General features: G+C 40.3%; 1 protein-coding gene across 1 annotated transcript in view; it reads left to right on the top strand.

The window, feature by feature from the left end:
* The window catches only part of TBC1D5 (TBC1 domain family member 5), a 1986766-nt gene that overhangs the window by 372587 nt on the left and 1589107 nt on the right, over positions 1 to 25072 (top strand). The gene's annotated exons all lie outside the window — the stretch shown is intronic.

Here is a 25072-nt window from a genome sequence, read left to right as displayed (position 1 = left end):
GAAAATCCAACCTGTACATCTTATGAAAATTCCTGTTAGATACGTTATCCTTAACCTCTATACCATTATAACATTCTTGAACCACTCTAAGCCATTCTGAACTGTATCAACATCATACCCCCTTTGAATAACCCTATTTCCAGTATAATAAGCTTCATGTTCAAAATCTAAGTCATCACTACAAAGTTTATTTAAATGTAAAAATTCACCAAAAGACAACGATAAATGTGGAGGGTGGCAACTAGTGCCATGCAAAAACTGATTCCCTCATATTACCTTCCTGTGAATAGTAGTCTTAATTGTACCATCACTCATACCATACAAACTCAGGTGTAAGAAGGAAACTCTACTACCCACCTGTATACCATCAAATTTAAAAGAAAATCTGTTTAGGTGTAAAGAATTAACAAAGGTAACTACATTATCCAGGCCGCCATTACAAACAAAAATTAAATCATCTGTATATCAAAAATAATACAAAACATGATCCACACAAAAATTATTTTGAAACACATATTCCACCTCAGAAAAAGACATAATTAAATTTGCATACATTGGGACAAAAGGTGCCCCCATAGCTGTACCACGAATCTGGTGAAACAATTCTTTATTAAACACAAAAAAATTATTCTGTAAACAAAATTCAATAACAAAACAAGAAATAGGCATATCACCCCAAAAATACTGTTAGGCCTGGGTACCATACTGATGTGAAATATTGGTATACAAACTTTGTACATCCATCATTATCCAATACATTCCTTCCTCCCATTTTATATGAGATATTTTATCAATAAATTCCCGATTATCCCTAATGGTACCAGGGGTCAGTTTAACAAACGAAAATAAATATTCATGTAAAAATAAACCAAGATTATGTAAAAATATTTACAGGCAATTGCATTACATTTACAATTTAAATTACATTTAAAAATGTAAAAAAGTGTATAGAGTCCAAAAGTGCAGTTAAAATGCAGGAAACGTTAAGACGTGACGAAATAAACATGTTTTTTTCAGTCTGTGGGTGTGATTCTCCTTTAAAATGCTGCTAAAATGAGAGTCAACCAAAAGTTGACAAGTTAAGATAATTGAGAGAGCTTGAAAGATACCTGACAAAGCTTCCAAGAGAAAATGTTAAAGCAGAAACAGTTAGCAACTTAAGTATATTTTGCAAGTAACCCTAAGCAACATGAAACTTGGCATATCGGCTGAGGCAGCAAAAACAAATGATAATTTATTAAAAAAAAGAGAAAAAGAAAAATGATAATTTATTTAAAAAAAGAGAGAGAAAATGAAGACCCAAGGAAAGTAGGTGAAATATTTAAAAAAATGTATGAGAATTTGTATAATCAGCAAATAGAATTAAGAGTCTGGAAAAGAGCAGTATAAGATTGATTATAAAGTATTCATATCTATTTTAGCAGGTGGGATAAATGCAGAATCAGTGTGGATTCGTACAATATAGGCAAATATATGATATATAATGAAAACACATATGTATCATAAGGAAGCAAAAACTTAAAAAAAATCTATTAGAGCTATCATTATAAAATGGATAAAAACATTTGATATGGACCACTGGAAATTTCTTTGTGAAATCATGGATAAAATGTGATTCCCAATAGAACTTATCAATCTATTACAAGAGAATTATAAGGAAGCAACAGAATAAGAGAATTTAAGTACCTTTATCTGCACGTTTTTTTCAAAAAATACAGTATTTAAATTGATTTAACTGTGTTGCAGGAATATTAACTGAACTGGAAGTTTTGATTCTGCTGTTTAGTCAGTGCTTGCTAAATTTAATTATTTGCTAGTAATTGCAGGTGTGGGGGTAGCCACATTCTTTGATTTCCTGTCCTTGCCTATTTAAGTGGTACAGTTTGTAATATTTTCTGCTTACAAACCTCAGCTTTGGCCGGCTAAGATCTAGCTGTATTCAACTGGACGTATAAGAGAATTTAAGTACCTTTATCTGCACTTTTTTAAAAAAAATACAGTATTTAAATTGATTTAACTGTGTTGCAGGAATATTCACTGAACTGGAAGTTTTGACTCTGCTCTTCAGTTAGTCCCATCCACCCTCCCTGTTTTTGTTTTGGTTTTAATCTTAGTGGCCTTGAAACTGCCTGCCCCTCTTGTAAATTTGTATTTGGATACTCCTCCTGGGCCCATCTCATTTGCTCACTCAACTGAGTGCAGTGAGATCATATTCTGATTTCAGACACTCCTACTGTTTACAAAGAGAGCGTCTGGGAAACAGAAAGAAAAAAAAAATTTAAGCTTGTTTCCTGCCTTTCCTGTTAAGTGGCATAGACTATTTGTAGGCTTCTGAGCCCCCAAGCCCTTCTGTGTTGGAGCGAAGCCTTCTAGCTTAGTTTTTTTTTCTTATAACTAGCCAGTTTTCTAGTTTCAGCACTCAAATCTGTTTCTTTGAACTCAGCACTTGTTCAGAACTCATAAGCACTACATAAGCTGCAAATTACTACAGCACTCAACTTTCCTCACTTGTCTAGTGGAAAGTAGTTTTTAGTACTTAATAAATAAGCACTTATCCAGGCATGTCTAAGGGTCAGCTCCCAGTGATTTCACCTGTCTACCCGATGAATCTGGGCATCTTGGGACAATGCAGCAATTGCCTCATGTACACAGACAACCCTTTCCTCCTACCCCCCAACACTACAACCTGTGAGAGATGCACTTATATAGCCAAACTGGAAGCAAAGCTCTCTTCACCCAAGACTGGACTAGACAGTCAAGAAGAGAAGGTAAACACTTGCACCACACCACACTCATCACATAGTCCCTCAAAACCTACACCACCAAAACACACACATAGAAACACAAAACACACACCTACATTCGCGGAGGTTCTCAATAAAAACCTGCCCAAGCATCAGGGACAAACGCAAGCAAACTCCACCCCCCAACACAACCCAAATGACACATAGCCCACAAACTCAGTGTGCCACTCAACCACAGCCCATAAGGCATAACAACGTACCCAACACTCTAGTCATAGGTGACTCTATAGTCAGGCACACTGATGTTCCACTCACTAGACTAAATAAGGAGAAAGTTACTGTCAGCTGCCTGTCACATGCCAGGATCCACCACATAACGCATGCACTCAGGTCACTCCACAGTAAGTACAAATATGACACTGTCATTGTCCATGTTGGTGTGAATGACCTGAGATGTACCTCCCTGGACTACATGAAAAGAGACATGGAGGAGCTCTCCGATCTTGTATCCCAGGCAGGTATGACTCTAACCCTGAGTAGCATCCTGCCATCACCCAGAATGATATCACAGTACAAGGACAAAATGATTGACTTCAACAATTGGCTAAGCTTCTGGTGTCTTTCTAAGGGGATCCAGTATTTGTCAGCCTGGGACGACATGATTGACAGTCCACGATGCTTTGCCAGAGATGGCCTGCACCTGTCACCCTTAGGATTCCGGATACTGGCTAAGACTCTTGCAACCCCTATAGTGCCTTTTTTAGGCAAGGTTCAAATGACAAAATTCACCACCGTAGCAGGTACAAGCAAGCAAAATCTGAGGGTAATGCTACTCAATGCTAGAAGTCTAAACCTCAAAATGCCCTCACTCGAGGCACTCCTTAAAGTGGAGAACATTGACATCTGTGCAGTGACAGAGACCTGGTTCAAAGCTCCAGAGAGCACCCCTGCATTACCAGGCTTCAATTCATACCACACCTTTCGGCCACCTAACCCAGAAAGAAGCACTAAAGGCAGAGGAGTGTCCATATTCATTAAGGATATCCACACCTCCAGGCTAGTTGCACAGCATAATGCATCCAAGATTATCCAAGTGCAACTAACTCTGGGCAAGACCGCAATCCAAATTGTAGCTTGCTACAGACCCCCCCACCATGCCCCAGGATTCACACTCCTCATTTCTTGATACACTGGAAAGTATTAGGGTACAACCCAACACTCTAATAATGGGCGATTTCAACTACCCCACCATTAAGTGGGAAAACTACTCATGTACCAACTCTTTTGCTCAACGTTTTCTAGAATTCATAAATTCCAACGCCTTGGATTAACTTATTCACTCCCCCACCAGGGGCAGCAATATCCTAGACCTGGTCATTACCAACATGGGAAACCGGTGTTCCACACCAGAGGTCAATTCCTCGTTGGTCAGATCTGACTACAAGCTAATCAGCCTAGACATCAACATCCCACCCCCAGCCCCAATTAGGGAAACCATCGTAAAAAACTTCTCAAAAGCCAACTTCACACTTCTTAAGACAGAAGTGGCAAACTTCATGACACCCATGCAGACGGACAATAGAGGTATGACTGCCGAATTCTACACAAATGCACTTTAAAAGCACTTACACGAGTGCATGGATCATGCTATCCCTAATAGAACCAAGATGTTATCCTCCAAAAAAAGGAAGCCAATCTGGTGGTCCTCTGCCATAAACAAACTCTACAACAGAAGAAAGAAACTGTTGCAAAAAAGAGTAAAATCCCATGATTGGAGGAACTCCCTGGTCAACCTCAGTAAGAAGCTGAGATCCCTCATAAAATCCTCCAAAGCTAGTTACGAAAACAAAATTGCCACTGACTCTACAGACAACCACAAAGCATTCTATAGCTATGTCAAGAATTTAAATGGGAACACTCAGATCTGCTCTGAGTTACAGTATAATGGCACTAAATATACAGAACCAACTGATATTGCCAACATCCTAGCAGATAGGTTCAGTGCTAACTTTACCCCCCTCTCACCCCCTAGAGGGCCCATCTCTATATCGGAAGAATGCAAAGTTCCTAAAATCACGGCTGCACAGGTAAAAAACACACTCTCCAAAGCCAAGAACACAGCATCCATGGGACCTGACAATATCCCAGGCTGCGTTCTACATGAACTACAGAATGAACTGGCACCCTACCTAAGTACCATGTTCAATCATGACCTCACCTCAGGCTTTGTACCCACTGAATGGTGCACCGTGACAGTTATCCCACTCCACAAAGGGGGAGCCACAAAGGACCCCGGGAACTACCGCCCCATTAGCCTGACGAGCCTGGTCTGCAAGGCCATGGAACGTATCATCATGGAACTCATAAACAAAGACATTGGTAATCTCCGGACCCTACTCAGTTTGGATTTGTAAAAGGCAGATCATGTCTCCTAAACCTGATTGACTTCTTTGAAGCAGTCACCAAAGCCATAGATAAGGGTAAAATGGTTCACACAGCTTATCTAGATCTCGCCAAGGCTTTCGACACCATCCCCCACTCTGGAATTATAGATAAGCTCACTAAACTAGGTATAAATCCCTATGTCACAAGATGGGTTGCCAACTGGCTCACGGACAGAACCCACACTGTGAAAGTAGCGGATTCCAAATCCAACATCAGACCAGTGACAAGTGGAGTACCACAGGGTTCAGTCCTGGGTCCTCTCCTGTTTGGTATCTACTTCTCTGAAGTGCAGGCCAACACAGAAGGTCTTTGGCTAACAAAGTTTGCAGATGACTGCAAACTAGGAGCCATAATCGAAACTCCTAACGATGTGGACAAACTACAAAAGGGCCTCACTGAGACAGATACCTGGTGTCAAAGCCATGGCCTGAAGCTCAATGCCAAAAAGTGTATTGTCATCCCCTTTGGTAAAAACTCTATACCCATGAACTACCACATAGCTGGTAGTCTACTTAATGCCGAAAATGTGATGAGACCTTGGGACACAGGTGGACAGTAGTCTCTCCTTTGATAATCACATCACCACAGTGGTCAGGAAATCCTTCTATGTGGCTCATCTCATCACAAAAGGATTCTCATCCAGAAAAAAAGAGGTCATTGTTCCCCTCTACTCATCACTCATTAAACCCATTATAGAGTACAACGCCCCTTTTGGTATGTACCTCACAAGACATCTACAACAACTGGAAAGACCACAGAAATACCTCACAAAGAGGATTACTGGCCTCAAACAGATGCCCTATGCAGACCATCTCAAAAAACTACAGCTTTACTCCATCGCATATCACCTACTCAGGGGCGATCTCTGCCTAACATACAAAGCTATGTCAAACCCAGAGCTGTTGGACATGCTCCACTTAAAGAAATCACAATCCCTCCGAGCTACACGCTCTAGGGACCTTAACCTTGTTACCACAATAAACAGAACATGCTGGAGGGATAGATTCCTGTCCCAGAGACTTCCCATACTCTGGAACAGACTACCTATCTATGTCAAACAGAGCTCCTCATTAGCACTCTTCAAGAAGAATCTTGATGATTGGATGGGAAATGGGAAATTCACCCCGGGGATCACTTCTGTGGATCTGCTCGACAGGGCCACAGGAAAATAATTTTCTTGGGTGGCGAAAGCCAGGATACATTTTTTGACTAGGCTTGTATGGGCCCTAGGGCCAATAGCCTAGTACCTACCTATGAACCTATAAGTGGTAAAAACAAATGCTTTGATAACAGAGAAATTCAAGATCAGTAGGGGCACTTGAAAGAAATGCCCCTTTCCTCCACTCCTCTTTGTCATTTATCTAGAGCACCTAGCTCAGAAAATAAGGAAGGTGTCTATAAAGAGTGGAATTGGGCTGGCATAAAAGAAAGGTTATCATAATTTGCTGATGATATAATTATATATACAACAATCCCTGATGAGGATAGAACTAAAATATTTTAACTCCTCAGACAATTTGCAAGAACATCAAGGTATAACATTAATGAAAATAAGACACAGGCATTATTTGTAGACTATGCCTCTTCATGGAATTTGGTCCAAATGTGTCCACATCTTTGGGGACAGTATAAAGTCATAGGTTCATAGGTTCATAGGTTCATACTAGGCTATCTGCCCGAGGGCATTTACAAGCCTAGCCCATAGTTTTGTGGCTTACGCCACCCCTTTAGTATGGGGAACTATACCCATTATTTTGCTGTGCCTCTGTTGAGCAGTGACACTGAGGTAATCCCTGGGGTATATCTGCGATCTCCCATCCATTGGTCAAGATTTCTCTTGAACAAGGCCAGCGAGGTGCTCTGCCTCACATATACCGGGATTTTATTCCACAGCATAGGGAGTCTTTGGGTGATGAATCTATCCCTCCAGCGCGTCCTATTAATAGCCGTGTCGAGGTTTAAGTCTCCCGCCCTTGTGGCTCTGACGGATCTAGATTTTTTGAGGTGAAGCATATTCATCAAATCTGGGTTTGACATGGCCTTGTATGTTAGGCAAAGGTCACCTCTGAGCAAGCGGTAAGCGACTGAATAGAGCTGGAGTTCTTTCAGTCGGGCAGCATAGGACAGATGTTTGAGACCCTTTATCCTTTTGGTGAGGAACTTTTGTGGCCTCTCCAGCTGCTGCAAGTGTCGGGTCAGATACATTCCGAATGGGGCATTGTACTCAATCATTGGTCTGATGAGTGATGAGTATAGGGAGACTATGACCTCCCTTGATCTAGATGAGAATCCCTTCATGATAAGGTGGGCAATGTAGAAGGTCTTCCTAACTACTTTAGCTACATGGGTGTCGAATGACAGACTACTATCAACCTGGGTCCCCAGGTCCCTGATTTGACTGATAAGTCAAATATTTATGGATGTGGCTAATGAGAATTGCCAAGTGTACACCAGAAGGAACTTGGAAACAAACTGAAATTAATATGGGAGGGACCAAGAAAATGGAAATTATTGATATGCGACATGGAACAAAGAATTCAGGTACTGAAAATGTCTGCAGTTTGATTAATAGTATATACCTCATGGGCATTTATCAGTGATCCAGGGAAAACAGTTTGGGACAGGGTAAGACAGAAAACAATGAGGTATGTCTGGAAAGGGGGGAAAATTAATAGTTAAATGGCAGAAAATGATCTTGTCGCTCAAAAGTGGCACTTCAGCAGTGCCATTCTTTCAGGGTTACTCTAAGGCAGGCTAGTTGTACTTAGTATATTTCTTGAAGAACCATGCATGTGATTCAGAATGGAAGACAATGATGCTAAATCGATCAAAATATAGGTTAATGGGTTATGAGGTGAAAAGTTAAATTTGTCGGAGCAAGCTATTTAAAAGAAAGAGAAAAATACAAATAAGAGACATTTATGAAACTGCTGTGGAAGTGTTTAAAACGACAACATATCCTACTTGGGAATTTGAATTCTGGCCAGTTGGTCTGCATAAACAACTGGGAGCGGCATGTATAAGAATTGAAGAAAACCAGTGGAAGAAACAAAGAAAATGTCATTACTGGGAGCAGCTAGGGGAAGTAAGAGACATACTTGACTGGTGCAAATTCTGCCACAGAATGGAAACCCAACCAAAGGAGCTAATGGGGTACAGGGGCATCTGTGATATATTGGTAAAATATGGTAGAGAAGTAAAATGAAACTGGAGTGAAAACCTGAAGGTTTAATTTAATGATAGAGGCAAGAACAAAAGAAGCTGGGACTAAAGGATTAGCAAGCAGAGTATACAAGGCAAAAAATAAGACCTAAATGGGAGAAAAAGGGTGGGGTAGCAACAGATCCGGCTAGAGAAAAGGGTAGAATAATAGATCAGAAATGCCTTGTCCCTAGAATAGCAACTAAATCAAGAAGATTTGCAGTCCTTGTGTGAAAAATGTTTCTACTCATATTTTTATATGGCAGATAAACTTCATAAGATGCTTCTCAGGGCTGGAGAAACATGTTGGAGATTTGAGAGAAATATCAAAGGGAATTAAAAACATATTTTCTGAAAATGAGAAAAACTTACAAAATGTAAGACTGATTTAATAACCTTAATTGAACAGGTGGCAGACATAAATATTCTGACTCTCGTAGCATCATTTTATTAATTTGGGTAGTCCCCTCCAGACTGGTCGGATGCACAATGGTTATAAAAACATTGATACCACTAGTATTGATGAAATGATGAGAAACTGAAAAACTGGTCAGAAACCCAACATTAGGGAAATAAAGTTACAGATGGAGAAAATCAAGGGAAACAAAATAAGTATATTAAAACTAAGCAGAGGTGTGTAGCTGGCTTTTCTAGCACCTGGGATTGTTCTCTACTTTGGCACCCTGCTTCCCAGCTCTTCATTTGCAGAGCAAAAAGAAAGTCTGCTCCATTATACTAGCACTCCAGGTCCTTTCCCATCTCTTCACTAGAAGAACAAAAACAAAGGTCCATTCCATAATACTGGCACTACATGCCAGATAATCACACCGTCCTTGCCCCAGCTCCTCAAAGAAAGAACAAAAACATAAAAAAAGTCTGCTCTACTTCCTTAGACTGGCTCTCCAAACCAGATACATGCCTCCTTCTTCCTCCACTGGAAGAGAAATAAAAAAAAAATAGAAAAAAAAAAGTATTTTTACTCTGGCTTTCCAAAACAAGATACACAATCTCAACCTGCACCAGATGATCATAGTTTTTTAAATTATAACAAGCCAATTACTACAGCTTACCCCACACAAAGTACTGATGTATTGAACACTTTTTACTGGCATTCAGAAATGCTAGTCTACAATATAGAAAGAAGACTGCAGGAACTGTGGTTAGACATCCTGTCCCCTAACACCTTGTGCCCAGGGTGGCTGCCCCCTTTGCCCCACCCTTGCTGCTGTTCTGAAATTAAGTCCTAGCACTTTTCACTACTAAAAATAGGACATTTGGGACAGACATCTGCTGGATAAGGGACAAGTAGATGCAGGGCAGGAAGGTTGAAAGTGCAACAAAAAAAAAAGAATAGAGGATATTATAATTTCTTAGAAAAAGATGGTGAATAAGACTAAAAATGCTTTGTGTAAAAAATTGTATAATATGAATCTGAAGTTATACAACTTCTGGTTCTGGGTTATGCCTACTGTGTAAATGTTAACAATAACAGAAAGTATAGAACTGTACTGTAATGGGCCAACCAACAGAAAGCACATGCATACCGTGCTGTAATCTACACTGGATGTAAAATTGTGTAAGTAGTAAAACAAGGTGAATTACCAAAAAAAAGAATGGTTGTTCTGGACAATCCAGAAATAAAGATTGAAGGACCAAAATCAGGATCAGTTTTGAAATATTAGTCTAATTTTCATAAAAAGTGACAAGAACAACAGGTTTTGCAAGAACTTGCATTTTCTGAACAATTAGAAGTGTAAACTCTAATATCTGGCATTACTGACTGACTGACTGTAATCCACTGATTTTCCAGAAAATCAGATATTTTGTGAGGAACAGGACAAGCTTATGAGGTATAACCAGGGGCATTCTACACAATTTTGGACATTTGAGAGGTATGCAACATATCAGCTTTGCATTCAGATCAGTAATTGTTTTACATTTCAGAGCAGTTATTGTGCCCTTGCAGTCCTAATAAGTCTGTAATGGAGGCATGCACTTGGCCTGCAAGGGAACAGTGTGACCCCATATATGGTATGGCTCCAAAGTATGCAACAAAGTCCGTAAGGTTTAGGATTTTTACTTGGAAGTCTTTGCATGGGTATTTTTATACCCCAAGCAGACTTCAAATAATTTTTTCCTCAGGCAGGTAACACATGTTGGAGGTGTGATGAGGAAGAAAGAGGTAGTTGAGAATATGTTTTTGGGGAGTATAATGAGCTGGCAGATTTATTCTCCTGGGATTTTTTTTTATTTTTAATCTGTTAGAAATATTGGGGAGCAATTGGCTGTAACAAAGGAAGTGAATCTTTTCAGCTGGGACACAGGAGCTGAATTATGACTGTATGCCAGTGATGTAATAGCAAGGCCTTATTATGCTTAATTATTTTGGCTGCCAAAAAAGCAATTACTAGAAAATGGAAATCGCAGTCTAAATCATCTGTATTTGAAGTACAGTAGACGTCCCTCTTATCTGGCCTCTCTTTAACCGGCCATTAAATTTCTGCTGTAGCCCTAGCAAAAGACAACAGAGAACAACACTACTTTTGCCTCCTCTGGGCTAACTAATGATAGACATTTGGGTTTTAGACTTCATATTCATTAGAAAAATGCACACGCACACAACTCCTGTTATTGTAGCTGATTTATAACCTATAAATGCTATTATGTATGTTTTTTCTGATTAACCAGCCATTCGTTTATCCAGCCTAACGTCCATTCCCAGAGAGACCGGATAAGAGGGAGTCTACAGTATTGAATATTGTAAAATTTATTTGTTTTATTTATTTATTTTACATTTGTTTACCGGAATAGTCCGACTGGATACATGTCCATTTTCAATGGAGGCCCGGGGAGAAAAGCTCCAAAAAACACATTCAGCAAAGTGTTACATTTTTACAGTTTAAAACACAAAATAAACACAAAAAGATTTGTACACAGATGTAAACAAGCACAACAAACAGATATACACAAATTATTACATTTTTACTCAGATGGAAAATTCTAGACAGTCTTTTTAAGAATGATAAGGTATTGAATGCCTCGTAGATCCAAGGAGATCATAGGATATATAAGTTAAGAAAAAAAGTGTAGGCAGAAGTACTCCATGTGCACGAGTGATGGTTAGAGTTAGTCTGGATTAGGGCAAGGACATAGCCATCGTTATTTTAAAGTACTGAATCAGACTTTTCTTGAACTGAGGTAGAGAGAGTTCAGATGTAAGATTAGCAGGAAGAGAATTCCAAGTTTTACCAACTGAGTTAGCAAATAGAGATTTTCCGGCTGTGTTGTTAGATTTGAGCGTTTGAACTAGTAGTCTTTCAGATGAACGAAGTGCACTAAGGTTACTGTAGGGGGTGATGAGGTTTTTAAGTACAGGTGTATTATCTGTTTGGTAGAAGATCATATGTGCAACTATTAGTTGGTTAAAATTAAGTAGGTTAGGCAGTTCAAGCCATCCTAGTAGATTTAGGTTATGACACTGATGAGTTCTGTAGGCTGCATTGGTAGCAAATCTAACAATGTGATTGTAACTGCTAGAAAGTTTATTAAGGTCAGTTTTGCTGAGGTTTGTAAAATGGAGGGAAAGCATAGAGGAGGGTGGAAAGTAAATGTGTACGAGAAAATTACAATTCTGGCTAATGGCGTTAGGAAGGTTTTACCCTATATAGTGAGCCAAGTTTTTTATTAACTGTTTTAATAATTAAAATAATTTTTTTAATAATTAAGAGAGAGAAAAAAACGGGAAATCGATCTCTGGAAATGGATCTTTAGAAAAGAGAAGGAGCAAATTAAGAAAGGAAAACATTGCCTTATCTCACACACCACTCATGGCATATACTGTGTGTGTGTGTGTGTGTGTGTGTGTGGGGGGGGGATTAGGGAGGTACTTAAGCGTGTTGCAGAATAGAGGTAAGAATAAGACTCCTGTCTTCAACACTCCATGTCACTACCAGAGTCCTTCGAGGCTGTGGCCTTGGATCACACCTTTTGGCATCTTTTTCTCAGCTGTTAAAACTCACCTTAGTTTCTTGCTGACCAAATATCCAAATGACTGCAAATGTGGGATCATTTTCCTTAACCTCCACTGATGACACTGCCCTTCAAATAATACAATATTACAAATGAATGGCGATGTGGAAATTACCTGGTCTTTGTGTTATATTGTGCCATTTGGCAAAATAAAATAAAAAAACAGCTTTATACAGTATTGATGGGCAACAGCTAAAAGTTGGCAGAATAGTAAAATACATTGGAATTTTGTAGAGTATGACATTTCAATTGATACCCATATAAGCTCCTACCAGGTATACAGGTTGCCCACTTAATCCTCCATGGAGTTAAGAATCCTGTCAGTGAAGTAACTTCCTCCTTTATATAGCTCTTATAGAATACTGTACCCCCACCTCTATGTTGTCTGTTGCACTTGGAGAAAGTATAAGGATTCCTCATGATGGGAAATAAAAGGCTTAGGGACTTGTCTGATGCTGAAAGACTAAGTCAGCTCTCTGTCTCTTTTATCTTCTTATGTGAGTTCTACATCTGATACACATGGAGCATTACTTAGTATTTAAAACCCTTTCTATTCAATGAGATATTTGGCTGGCTGGGTGGCTGTATGACATTGTGGCTGGCCCAACTGGACAATATTCATGTTCAGCCTGAGTTATACAAAGCAGAGATAAGCAGATGGAATAACTGATTACAATACACAACAAAGGATGTATAACAAAGACTTGCAAAGAATGCAAGGTATAAATGGTTATTATGAAGTATATGAATGTTGAAGGGTGCTTGTATATTTAAATAAAATAATCTAAATTTAATTTTCACAGTTTCTTTGTAGCTTGTGGGGTTGGAGAGGAGAGTGAGTTTTAAAGCAGTTTAAAAGTTTATCAGAATAGAGATGAAAAGGAGGCTAGTAGAGAATGTAGCAGACTAGGTAGCAAATGACAAGAAGATGGAGAGAGAGAGAAGGCTACACAGAGAGAGAAAGCGCTACAGGATGATTAATGGGGAGGGATTTTGGTGAAACTGAGATTAGCCGAAGGGATTACAGATGACAAATAATTTTGGCAGATAGCTAATAGCTAATGCTACAAACAGTAGGTGATCCTACTGCAGAGAAAGCAGTTGTATTGGCTCGCTTTAAATTGGTATTTTTGAGAGTGGATTTTAATTTATGATAGGAAGACATGGAGTTCAGGTTAGTAAAGAGAGAGGTATTCCTGTAATTATGGAGACGTGACTAGAAGAGTGGTCTGTGCAGTTTATTATGTAATGTTGCATAGAGGCAGCAGTTGTATTGGCTCGCTTTAAATTGGTATTTTTGAGAGTGGATTTTAATTTATGATAGGAAGACGTGGAGTTCAGGTTAGTAAAGAGAGAGGTATTCCTGTAATTATGGAGACGTGACTAGAAGAGTGGTCTGTGCAGTTTATTATGTAATGTTGCATAGAGGCAGTGGAGCGTGGGTTAGACCTAAGGTATGTACCTGACCAGGCATATGCGACAACTGAAGTGTCCGCAGGGGTTCTTCACAAACAGAATATAGGGTGTAAATAACATGTCCTACGTGGACTTGCCTCACAGCCTATCTCAGTACTCAGTATCCTACAGACTGCTGAGAGGTGATTTATCCCTATCCTACAAAGCATACTCTGATCCTCATCTGATGGACCTGTTGCACAGTCACAAAACAAATAACATTAGAATTATGCAAGCTAGGGATCTAAAAATTACGCAATCTAAGGAAGTAAAATTCTCGTCTGCAACATAAATAGGACATGTTGGAGAGACATGTAGGTGCTTCAGAAACTACTACTACACTGGAACAGGCTTTCCATCCATGTGAAGAAGAGTTCTTCCCTACCTCAATTCAAGCATAACTTGAACCAGCGGATGGAGAACTGGAAAGTTACCCCCTACTCTGGCACCTGTGTCCCTGTTAGACAAAGACAGCCTGTAAATGCTTGACCACCCTTGCCCAGGCCTATATATACTCCTAGGGCATCAAAACTTGTAAAATACATTTGGGAAGCATGATTAGGCTTAAAAAAGGCCCCCTAGGGTCATTAGCCTAGTAATCACCTATGAACCTAATTTAAAAGAAAGATAGCATGAATAGGTTCCTGGTTTCATATGTATCTTGACTGGGACTGGTGGCAGAGGGGGCACTAGAAGCCTCATTTACCTATAATGAGACACAGAAAGCAGTTGCTTGGCATCTCAAGGTGTAGCTGTAGGGACTGATGGATTGCATTTAGGAATGTAGTGGTCTGCTATTGTAAATATTTAAAGGAGCATTTATGGTGAGTAATTTTAGTTTGCAAAAGCAGTGGTAGTAGTGGCATCACCTGTTCTGAGAAAGGGCCCTTTTCCAAGTAGATAAAATATCAGAGCTCTCTTCAAAAGGAACCTTGACGATTGGATGGGAGATAGGAAATTCACCCCGGGGATCACGTTAATCGCCCTGCTAGACAGGGATCCAGGGAAGTAAATATTCTGGGAAGAAATATCCAGGGAATTGTTATGGCTATGCTTATATAGGCCCTAGGGCAGATAGCTTAGTACCAATCTATGAACCTATAATCCTTTATCTCAGTAAAGGCAAAAAATATGAAAATCTTGGCTTTGAGAATTCAACCTGTGCTCACTAAGATTGGTACTACTACTCAAGCAGTCTTCATCAAAGATCAAACCATGGTTTCTAATAAATGTATTTAATTTAAGAGCTAAATAGCTTTCTCTCAATATTTTTGTGTAGGTTTTGAAACAATTGATTATTTTGAATAAGAATATGAGGATTATTTCCAGAATCCCTCATAATGGCACTTCATCATCAACCCCACTTTCTCCCATTTTCAATAAGGGGTCAGGGTGTCATGTCAGCTGTTGTCATATCTCTCTCTCCTAATTTAATACCACACTCAAAACTTCTTTGACAGTCATGCCTGGCTATTGCAGGTCTTCTCTTACACAATCCGTCTATTTCTTTGCCGGATGCCCTTGTATCCTCTTGTCTTCTGCCTTTTTCTCCCAAATGTTCTTTACCAAATCATCCTCATCTGCTTTCCTGCACTTGCCCAAACCACCATAATTTGTTCTCTTTGACCTTCTGCAATTTGCATTGCTTTGGCATCTGCTCTCATGTCCCCATTTTTTTTGCCTGTCCCACAATTTGCATCCTACCATTTGTCTGAGACACTTTACCTCCATCACCTCTAGCTTTCCCAACTGCTCTGCCTTCACTGCCCAGGTTTCTGTACCAAACAGTAGCACTGGTTGCACTACTGTTTTGTACACCTTACATTTCAGCTTCTTTGGCATTTGTCTGTCAAAAACTACTCCTGACACTCCATGCCAATTGGCTGCAGTGCCTATGTTCTACATTTGATCTCCTTATTCAGACTTTCCTTCTCCTCAGTTCCAGATACTTGAAGCTGTTAACCAGTATTTCCTTTATATCTCAGTTTTCAGCTGTTGCTGATTTCCTGCATTTGCTGTCATGACAACTGTTTTCTCTGTAATCGGTTTAATTCAGTTCATTATGACATTTAAAGTCTATGTAAATATCCAGTAGACAGCATCCTTGCATGCATCATGCTTCAAATCATGTTCTTATACAGAGGAAAAAAGCTTGTGTGACTGGATTTTCAAGTAAAATGAACATTTGCTCCTGTATGCAAATGTCTCATGTAAGGAATGCCATTAAATTATTTACAAACAACTCCTCTTTGGCTTGTGACCTAAAATAGATTGATGTAACTTTGTATTTATAGTGCACAGCTGACTAGCAGATGCTATCAGTAATGCAAAGTGATGCAAAAGTCACTGCTACCTTTAGTGCATGCAGTATTGCAGAATCACATATCGGACGTTCCCATTTTTTTTCTACACAGATGCATTATTTATAAGTAGATGAGGGCAGGCATTTACTTTTGCCAAGCCTGCAGTCTCAGTTGTGCTTTCTGCATCTTTTCTTGTGCATCTTCTCATTTGCATATCCATGCCATGGCTAACAAACAAACTTTTCCATTCAGACTTTATGTAATGGTAGTTTTAAAAATACTTAAAAAGGACCCTTCCCTGTACTAAACCACTATGATTCTGTTTGCTTATTATGATGCTAGATGTTCTATTGTCTTGCTAATATTTTATTCATGCTGCTATCCTTGGACTCAATCAAATACAATGTTTTTTTTCTTGTATTGGTGTGCAGCACTGTTGTTTAGCCTTTAGATCCTAAGTAAAATTTAGAAATTACTACATAAGTAAATAGATGCAGCAAGACATGTTCAGTCTTTAAACATTACCTTAACTCTGTAAGTTTCAGTTTCAGTAACTAAAAGTATTAGCTTGTGTGGCTTCACTCATCAATAGTGGATATATTTTTGTATTACTCACTGAACCATGATGATGGAAATACGAGACTTTGTCTAGGGCCTTGTAGCTACTTCACTCATGCTGTCATCTGACTTGTACTTAGAGTCTTTGTTGAGTGCTAAGTGGGATGCACTCTCTACAGTCATGATCTAGGCTGAAGTATAGAAGTACACATTTGTACAGAAGCAAGCATCAGATGCAGTGAATTACTATGACATGGCATGTACTGTTAACATTATAGTTTGAGACTAAAATTGTAACCGCTTGGTTATTGTAGAGCTTTACTGTATTGATCACTGCTAATTATAGGTCCTGCCAAATGACACACAGATAGGCATTCTCTGCAGTGGCTAATGATGGACTTCACTCAGTAATGTATGTGTACAAAATGTGCAGAAATCTGCTTTCAATAAGCAAGAAAACTTGCAGTTATGTTTTAGCAGCAGTACAGAAACAGTATGAAAAATAGAATTTTTATGCAACGCCCACCCAAGTAATATTCATATAGTTTGTTTCTAAAACTAATTCACATGAGTTTTATTAACACACAAAGAAGGCATAATATATAACACACAGTAGCAGTGGATGTGGGCTAACCTCCAAGATGCTTGTATTCAAACTAAAACTTTCTGGAACTTCTTTGCACCACATGACACACTAATCGATATAACTAACTCATTAGTATCTAAAGGTGTATACAGTATCCCCAGAATTCATTAGAATGCCTAGCATGAGATGTGCAACTTGTGCTAGAAAGGCCCTTCTGGCACGATGTGTCTATTTCTGATTTAGAGACATGTTAGCCACAATGAGGTAAGACAACATCAGCAAATTTTCATGTTTCTGAATCACATTTACTTACTGTGAAGTGCAGACCATTGCCACTCTCCATATTGAGATAGTAACCTGCTGCCTAGTGTAGGTAGTGGCAACCCCCCAGGCAGTCTGTCACACAAAAATACACAAACACAAGTGCGCTTGCCCATGCACGCAAACACACCACAATCCCTGTACCTGTTGCCACCCTATCTGCCCTCTACTGGTTCCCCCCACCACTGTAATAGCTGGAGTGCCCGTACAGCATGCATTTATGAGGCCGTTATGGTCTAGTGTGTCCCCCATCCTCCAATCCCCATACAGCACATTACTGCAGTAGTCATTCCTGGTGTCCAGTGGATGTTCTTCGTCTTCCATTGCTGCAGTCCTGACTATTGGGTATAGTCCGCGTCCAGTCGGCCCGAATACCAGAGTATAAGGCTGACGTCGGTCAGGGCGCATTAGACTGACGTCAGTACGTCAGGGTACTAATGCGCATGACCGACGTCATATCCTCAGTCTTTTTTGCCGCATGGTCCGATGCAGAAGCAGTTTTGCGAGTGCAGGTTGGCGTTCTGAAATATTTCCGAACCGAAGTTTCAGACCGAAACAGAGTTGGCTACGTACAACGATCGGCAACATTTTGGTTTTTTCTTGCCTCAGTATTTTACCGGATGTCAGAAAAAGTGAATAACTGTATTTCTTGTGGGAAACAGATACCTCATAGGGATTATCATACCTTGTGTATACCTTGTTTGGGGCCTGAGCACGGCGTTGTTGGTTGCGGCTCTTGTGCTAGGTTTAACAAACGCACTATTAAGAGGAGGTTAGACTGTGCCAGGTTAGTGTTTGGGAAGCGTTGCAATTATAACATGCCGTCGGATGCTCCGGCCGCTTCCTCTAAGAAGCGCAAGGATAAAACAGTGAAGCCTAGGGTTGAGGAACCGCAGTCCCGGACGTCGGTTCTTTAGAAGGCTCAGTGGAGCCGGAGGTTTTGCCAGGAGTTTCCATAGAGTCCCAGGCAGAAACTATACTTTTACAGGATGTGCCTTCTCAGGAGGTAGGCCAGGCTGAGGGGGCTTCTCAGGTAACTGTTCTTCCCTCTCTTCCCAAGGTAGTTAGGGCCTCTCCTTCTGTTGCCAAAGCTTCTTTGAGAGGTAGGCCTACTTCAGCTTCAGTGGGGGCTTCTCCTAGCATTTCGGGTTCTGTACCTAAGAAACATATGCTTAAAATGGCAGAAGATCTAATTACTATGATTAGGGGTTCTATGCCCCCGCCTGATAAGAGGCCTAGGGTGGAACCAGAGTTTGATAGTTTTGAGCAGTGTTCAGAGGCTTCCGAATCTTCTGTGGAAGATATGCAGGAGTACCCTACTTATTCTGATTCTGATGTGGATGATTCCACTCCTACAGCTTCTCCGCCTGAGGATTTCTCATTTTCAGAGACTCTGCATTCCATGAGGGAGCACTTTAAATGGGAAGGCCAGGATTACTCTGATTCCAGGAAAAGGCTTAGGGAGTTCTTGTTTTTACCCCAGCATAGGCCTTTAGCTATTCCTCCTGTGTTGAATGTGGTGGAAGATGTTGTTGCAGAGGCTTCCCTGAACCCTGACTCTTTGCCTCCTGCTCCTGTTAAGCCTGATAGGTATTATAGGGTGCCCGAAGCTCATAAATATTTGTTTAAGAGTCCTAGGGCGGACCCAGAAACTATTTCTCAAGGGCCTAAGGGGTAAAGGCTTCTGTGGTTAACATCCTGTTCCCACTGATAAGGAGGCAAGGGCTTTGGATAGGTGGGGAAAGAAAGTGTATACTTCTTCCACTCTAGCCATGAGAGCTTTGAATTGTCAGTTTCACATGCTAAAATATCAGAATTATCTCCTTTCACAATTGAAATCTAAGGTAGATGCTTTGGCGGAAGGTATTGAGTGTAAAGAGTTGCTGGATTTGGTTCATGTGTCTGAACAAGTGGGTAAACATTCTTTGCAATGTGGTTTTGATGCTGTACAGGCCTCCTCGAGGGTGGCTGCTACCAGTTCTGTGCTTCGCAGGCATGCCTGGTTGAAGGATCAGAATTTAGCTGAGCATGTTAAGACAAGGATTTTGGATGCTCCTTTACAGTCTGATGTTTTGTTTGGACCGCCTGTGGAAGCAGTTTTAAAGAAAATGGAGGACAAAGCTAAGTCTATGCAAACTGTTAAAGATTTTTTGCAGGTGCAGCCACCAAAGTTTAGTAGAAATTGGCCTGCTAAGGGGTGGACATATCCTGCTTATGATTCCCAGTCTAGGGGGAGGTCTAGGCGTGGTAGGGGCAGGGCTCAAGGTTCTTTTAGGCCTAGAACAGGAGTTAAGCCTGCTCAGACTTCTGGTGAGGGCAGGGGTCAGTCCTTTCGTAAACAGACCCAATGACCTGTCTTTTCAGCTGCCAGCAGATTCACGTTTGGCAGCTCCTTTGGGAGGAAGACTGTCTCTTTTCAAAGAAAATTGGGATTTAATTACTCAAGACAAATGGGTGTTGGATATCATTCACCACGGTTACAGATTTTATTTCCATACAATGCCCCTTTCAAAGGCATGCCAGATGTTCCTCCTCCACAAAGAAAAGAGGCTCACAAGCAAGTTTCTCAGTTACTTCACATAGGGGCCATTCAGCCAGTCCCTGTATCAGAAAGGGGCCTAGGATTTTATTCCGCCTGTTCCTAGTACCAAAAGAAGGGGAACACGTGGAGACCAATTTTGGTTATCTATCCTCAACACTTATCTGGACATTCCCAAGTTCAAGATGTTGGCGTTACAACAGCTTCTACCTCTGCTGGGCAAAGATCACTGGATGGTAACTTTAGATCTCAAAGAAGCTTACCTTCATGTACCTATCAGGCTAAGTTGGCCCGGAAGGGTAAGGAACAAGCTAGGACAGTATCCTGGCAGACTGTTGAGAGGTGATTTATCCCTATCCTACAAAGCATACTCTGATCCTCATCTGATGGACCTGTTGCACAGTCACAAAACAAATAACATTAGAATTATGCAAGCTAGGGATCTAAAAATTACGCAATCTAAGGAAGTAAAATTCTCGTCTGCAACATAAATAGGACATGTTGGAGAGACATGTAGGTGCTTCAGAAACTACTACTACACTGGAACAGGCTTTCCATCCATGTGAAGAAGAGTTCTTCCCTACCTCAATTCAAGCATAACTTGAACCAGCGGATGGAGAACTGGAAAGTTACCCCCTACTCTGGCACCTGTGTCCCTGTTAGACAAAGACAGCCTGTAAATGCTTGACCACCCTTGCCCAGGCCTATATATACTCCTAGGGCATCAAAACTTGTAAAATACATTTGGGAAGCATGATTAGGCTTAAAAAAGGCCCCCTAGGGTCATTAGCCTAGTAATCACCTATGAACCTAATTTAAAAGAAAGATAGCATGAATAGGTTCCTGGTTTCATATGTATCTTGACTGGGACTGGTGGCAGAGGGGGCACTAGAAGCCTCATTTACCTATAATGAGACACAGAAAGCAGTTGCTTGGCATCTCAAGGTGTAGCTGTAGGGACTGATGGATTGCATTTAGGAATGTAGTGGTCTGCTATTGTAAATATTTAAAGGAGCATTTATGGTGAGTAATTTTAGTTTGCAAAAGCAGTGGTAGTAGTGGCATCACCTGTTCTGAGAAAGGGCCCTTTTCCAAGTAGATAAAATATCAGAGCTCACTACAAAAGGAACCTTGACGATTGGATGGGAGATAGGAAATTCACCCCGGGGATCACGTTAATCGCCCTGCTAGACAGGGATCCAGGGAAGTAAATATTCTGGGAAGAAATATCCAGGGAATTGTTATGGCTATGCTTATATAGGCCCTAGGGCAGATAGCTTAGTACCAATCTATGAACCTATAATCCTTTATCTCAGTAAAGGCAAAAAATATGAAAATCTTGGCTTTGAGAATTCAACCTGTGCTCACTAAGATTGGTACTACTACTCAAGCAGTCTTCATCAAAGATCAAACCATGGTTTCTAATAAATGTATTTAATTTAAGAGCTAAATAGCTTTCTCTCAATATTTTTGTGTAGGTTTTGAAACAATTGATTATTTTGAATAAGAATATGAGGATTATTTCCAGAATCCCTCATAATGGCACTTCATCATCAACCCCACTTTCTCCCATTTTCAATAAGGGGTCAGGGTGTCATGTCAGCTGTTGTCATATCTCTCTCTCCTAATTTAATACCACACTCAAAACTTCTTTGACAGTCATGCCTGGCTATTGCAGGTCTTCTCTTACACAATCCGTCTATTTCTTTGCCGGATGCCCTTGTATCCTCTTGTCTTCTGCCTTTTTCTCCCAAATGTTCTTTACCAAATCATCCTCATCTGCTTTCCTGCACTTGCCCAAACCACCATAATTTGTTCTCTTTGACCTTCTGCAATTTGCATTGCTTTGGCATCTGCTCATGTCCCCATTTTTTGCCTGTCCCACAATTTGCATCCTACCATTTGTCTGGAGACACTTTACCTCCATCACCTCTAGCTTTCCCAACTGCTCTGCCTTCACTGCCTAGGTTTCTGTACCAAACAGTAGCACTGGTTGCACTACTGTTTTGTACACCTTACATTTCAGCTTCTTTGGCATTTGTCTGTCAAAAACTACTCCTGACACTCCATGCCAATTGGCTGCAGTGCCTATGTTCTACCTTTGATCTCCTTATTCAGACTTTCCTTCTCCTCAGTTCCAGATACTTGAAGCTGTTAACCAGTATTTCCTTTATATCTCAGTTTTCAGCTGTTGCTGATTTCCTGCATTTGCTGTCATGACAACTGTTTTCTCTGTAATCGGTTTAATTCAGTTCATTATGACATTTAAAGTCTATGTAAATATCCAGTAGACAGCATCCTTGCATGCATCATGCTTCAAATCATGTTCTTATACAGAGGAAAAAGCTTGTGTGACTGGATTTTCAAGTAAAATGAACATTTGCTCCTGTATGCAAATGTCTCATGTAAGGAATGCCATTAAATTATTTACAAACAACTCCTCTTTGGCTTGTGACCTAAAATAGATTGATGTAACTTTGTATTTATAGTGCACAGCTGACTAGCAGATGCTATCAGTAATGCAAAAGTGATGCAAAGTCACTGCTACCTTTAGTGCATGCAGTATTGCAGAATCACATATCGGACGTTCCCATTTTTTTTCTACACAGATGCATTATTTATAAGTAGATGAGGGCAGGCATTTACTTTTGCCAAGCCTGCAGTCTCAGTTGTGCTTTCTGCATCTTTTCTTGTGCATCTTCTCATTTGCATATCCATGCCATGGCTAACAAACAAACTTTTCCATTCAGACTTTATGTAATGGTAGTTTTAAAAATACTTAAAAGGACCCTTCCTGTACTAAACCACTATGATTCTGTTTGCTTATTATGATGCTAGATGTTCTATTGTCTTGCTAATATTTTATTCATGCTGCTATCCTTGGACTCAATCAAATACAATGTTTTTTTTCTTGTATTGGTGTGCAGCACTGTTGTTTAGCCTTTAGATCCTAAGTAAAATTTAGAAATTACTACATAAGTAAATAGATGCAGCAAGACATGTTCAGTCTTTAAACATTACCTTAACTCTGTAAGTTTCAGTTTCAGTAACTAAAAGTATTAGCTTGTGTGGCTTCACTCATCAATAGTGGATATATTTTTGTATTACTCACTGAACCATGATGATGGAAATACGAGACTTTGTCTAGGACCTTGTAGCTACTTCACTCATGCTGTCATCTGACTTGTACTTAGAGTCTTTGTTGAGTGCTAAGTGGGATGCACTCTCTACAGTCATGATCTAGGCTGAAGTATAGAAGTACACAATTGTACAGAAGCAAACATCAGATGCAGTGAATTACTATGACATGGCATGTACTGTTAACATTATAGTTTGAGACTAAAATTGTAACCGCTTGGTTATTGTAGAGCTTTACTGTATTGATCACTGCTAATTATAGGTCCTGCCAAATGACACACAGATAGGCATTGTCTGCAGTGGCTAATGATGGACTTCACTCAGTAATGTATGTGTACAAAATGTGCAGAAATCTGCTTTCAATAAGCAAGAAAACTTGCAGTTATGTTTTAGCAGCAGTACAGAAACAGTATGAAAAATAGAATTTTTATGCAACGCCCACCCAAGTAATATTCATATAGTTTGTTTCTAAAACTAATTCACATGAGTTTTATTAACACACAAAGAAGGCATAATATATAACACACAGTAGCAGTGGATGTGGGCTAACCTCCAAGATGCTTGTATTCAAACTAAAACTTTCTGGAACTTCTTTGCACCACATGACACACTAATCGATATAACTAACTCATTAGTATCTAAAGGTGTATACAGTATCCCCAGAATTCATTAGAATGCCTAGCATGAGATGTGCAACTTGTGCTAGAAAGGCCCTTCTGGCACGACGTGTCTATTTCTGATTTAGAGACATGTTAGCCACAATGAGGTAAGACAACATCAGCAAATTTTCATGTTTCTGAATCACATTTACTTACTGTGAAGTGCAGACCATTGCCACTCTCCATATTGAGATAGTAACCTGCTGCCTAGTGTAGGTAGTGGCAACCCCCCAGGCAGTCTGTCACACAAAAATACACAAACACAAGTGCGCTTGCCCATGCACGCAAACACACCACAATCCCTGTACCTGTTGCCACCCTATCTGCCCTCTACTGGTTCCCCCCACCACTGTAATAGCTGGAGTGCCCGTACAGCATGCATTTATGAGGCCGTTATGGTCTAGTGTGTCCCCCATCCTCCAATCCCCATACAGCACATTACTGCAGTAGTCATTCCTGGTGTCCAGTGGTTTCCTCCTCCCCCTGACACCTGTTATGATACTGATGCCATTATGGCACTTCACTTTATGTATTTTTGCTGTCCAGTGGTTCTCCCATCCCTGATCCCCATAATATCACTGGTGCCACTATGACAATTTAGGAGTGATTCTCCCTACCACGTGTGGCAGGAGGTTGAACATTGCCTCTTAGTCCTGTTCAGTACTGTGACATAGTGGGGAAGGATGTGCTGATCTGCACTGCTGAGCGATTTCTTGAATCATTTGGTGGTGTAGATGCCTTCCTGGAGGTGGTTCTGGGGAGAGAGCACATGGCTAGTTACCATACATCTCTTCCCCCAGAATGCCTGATTAGCATTTGGCATGGCTGTGAGTCCAGTCCTTTGTGATGCTTCTTGTCTTCATGGTAGAGAACTGTGCAGCACGATGCTTGGGCAGTTGCTGTATCTGGGAAAGGTACTGTGAGGTGTATGCATCATTGTACTTTAATGAATTCCCAGCTATGTTCCACACACCCCTTTCTTAACATAAAAAAATATATTTTTCTTTGTGGTAGCATGCATTATGTTACATTGATGAGTGTAAGTTAACAATAACAGTATATGCTGGATATCATGGAATATTTACTTCAGTATG

This window comes from Protopterus annectens, chromosome 3.part1 (genome assembly GCF_019279795.1).
Source record: "Protopterus annectens isolate FY-2018-M chromosome 3.part1, PAN1.0, whole genome shotgun sequence".
Taxonomy (NCBI): domain Eukaryota; kingdom Metazoa; phylum Chordata; order Ceratodontiformes; family Protopteridae; genus Protopterus; species Protopterus annectens.
This window is presented reverse-complemented; position numbering and strand designations above follow the sequence as displayed.